A 2696-nucleotide genomic window follows, 5' to 3' on the forward strand; every position below is an offset into this window, starting at 1 on the left:
CTCTATCTGTCTCTCTCAAAAATAAACATTAAAAAAAATTAGAATAGGAGCGCCTGGGTGGCGCAGTCGGTTAAGCGTCCGACTTCAGCCAGGTCACGATCTTGCAGTCCGGGAGTTCGAGCCCCGCGTCGGGCTCTGGGCTGATGGCTCGGAGCCTGGAGCCTGTTTCCGATTCTGTGTTTCCCTCTCTCTCTGCCCCTCCCCCATTCAGGCTCTGTCTCTCTCTGTCCCAAAAATAAAAAAATAAACGTTGAAAAAAAAAATTAAAAAAAAAAAATTAGAATAAAAATTCTGGTTCATATCTGGATTCCAATTTTCCATAAAAGAAAAAAAAAAAAAAAAGCACCTTGAGTCTTACATCTACTTGCTGCTGCTTTCGGTAACGTGAAAAAAATTTTCATTCACTGAAGCTTTGCTGTCTGTTTGTTCCAGACTTTCTTTGGTACGTAATAACGGAAGCAAGGGAAGCGTGACCACGTCCCCATAATAGTTTTCAATTAGCAATAATCGCGCCTCGGATAAGCCTCATTGGCTACGATACTGCCACTGCGCAAAGCTACGTCCCCATAATAAACCAGTGAGCATCTCAGGCAATTTCTGGGTGGTGCCCAGCAGGGTGCTGATCCTGGGAGCAACATGCTCACAGGTGCGTGCACAACCCACCCCCCCCCCCGCCTCCAGAAGGCTCGTGATCTATTAGGAAGATGAAATTGAAAAGGAAATGCCACTTTCTTGCCATGATATAGCAGATGTCAAAAGGAAGAGATCAACTGGCCAGTGATGAATCCAGGACTGAACACCAGAAGAGACGAAAACAATCCTTCTGGACCCCTTCAGGTGGTTCTGGGGGGAGAAGGGACCCACGCGACGTGGGCGAAGGGGCCCGTCCCAGAAAGGGTGGACAGAGATCATGGAGGACGAGGTTGCCCCCGAGGACAGCCGACGTTCGCTCGGCGCTCCAAGAGACATGGGACACACAGGTGGAGACCGAGGGTGTCAGGGCCTCCCAAACTCAGGCAGGAACCCCTTCCCGGCACCAGACCTATCCCTGGGGTCTTCTGAAACTTTGCAACGAGCTGAAAATCCAGGACACGAAGAGCGAGGGAGGCCAGCCCCGAACACCCCAGCTGCTTTGATCTGTACTCCAGACAGAGTTCAGCATCATTCATTATACCTTGATCTCTGTGGACCCCGCCCATCTGAGTTTCTCGAAAAGCGGCACATAGGGTGCTTAACCTCTCTGTGCCACGGTTTGTTCCTCTGGAGGTGGGAAGGACCCCTGTGCCCTGGCGGCAGTGGTGATGACAGCGTGCCAGGCCCCTGAAGTCATTAGCTCACGTCCATGAATGGTCCAGGCCCAGTTCCCCAGCCATGCCGACCCACCAAGCGCTCACGACGTCAGCCTCCTCTCAGCGTCAGGCCCACCTGCATGGCCTTGGCCGGAGGCCCCGGTGTCCCACACCTGCGTGTACCGGGAGAAGGGCCAAGGGAGGGGAGGAGGCGCCAGGGACACAGGAAGACGGCAGGAGCTGCCAGAAGCCGGGCGAGTCAAGACGGAGATACAACTACCGGCTGGGTTTGGAGCGTGCTTTTCCAGAGCCCGCCTTGGCGAGGACCCGCACGGTAAGCGTAAACGCCGACCGCGAAGGCCAGGGCCGACGGCAAACCTCCACATTTCACGAGCCAGGAGGCTTCAGCCTCACCATCGAAACCCATCAAGCCGGGCGGCTCTCATCACTGGTTGCTGCGTGATGAGAATTTCCACCGCCCGGGCCAGCTGTCCACAGGGAGCCACAGATCAGGCCACAGTCTGGAAGCTCACGGGACTCAATGATGGAAGTGGCGTCCTCCTCCGGCCCGCTCTCCGATGAGCGGCCACAGTGACTTAGAAGCCCTCCCCCTTCCCATCTGTCCCGGCTCGCCTCCCTCTAGCCTCCACTTCTGCACCTGCTCCCGGCCACCGGCCTCTTACGGTGCCACCAACGCGCCAGCTCCTTAGCCCTAACCCTAACCCAGCGCAAGCCCTCTCCTGGTCGGTCCTATTCGCAGACACACCTGTCACTCTGCCTCCAGCCACAACAGTGACATCTGGCACATCAGTTGCTTTCTGCAGCCTTGCTGGAACTCAGGTGCACCTGCTTGGAGCACCCTCCATACCTCTGTGGAAGGGAGGAGCGGATGGCTGAGGGTTGTACCAGGCTGTGGCTGAGGATTCTGGCACGCGCACTCCACGCAGGGGGGCTGCAGCTGACACTCGCTGCTCTGTAACAATTTTTAGATACTTCCTTGTAAGTTCTAAATGTGTCACATTTTAAGTTACATTCTGTTTGGCTGTTTCAAATGTGTTATTTCTGAGTGATATAATTTGACCTACGAGAGACGGAGACGGACGCGTTTCACTGGAAGGTCTTATCAGTACGCAGTGCTATCACACATCCCCTTGTCAGAAACGGCACGTAAATAGCGTCGTTTGAGTGGCGTTCCTGAACCCGCCGGGCTGGCGTGGAACGCGAGCGCAGACTGCCTTTCGGCCCCATTTCTTCTGCGCACAGCCTGGCACGTCAGCTGGATTCCGATTTCCTGAACCAGTGATAAAATAATTTTTCGCTGCTCTATTTAGAAACTTCAGGGATATGAACTTAGAGAAGCTCCCCCTCCTCTTGAAAGGAAAGCAAACGTTCAAACACAGACACCAC

General features: G+C 54.4%; 1 pseudogene; it reads right to left on the reverse strand.

The window, feature by feature from the left end:
• Positions 1–372: 372 nt before the first annotated feature.
• Positions 373–558, reverse strand: LOC123582405 (annotated as a pseudogene).
• Between the last annotated feature and the right edge of the window lie 2138 nt (positions 559–2696).

The sequence above is a fragment of the Leopardus geoffroyi genome, chromosome A1, assembly GCF_018350155.1.
Source record: "Leopardus geoffroyi isolate Oge1 chromosome A1, O.geoffroyi_Oge1_pat1.0, whole genome shotgun sequence".
Classification (NCBI taxonomy): domain Eukaryota; kingdom Metazoa; phylum Chordata; class Mammalia; order Carnivora; family Felidae; genus Leopardus; species Leopardus geoffroyi.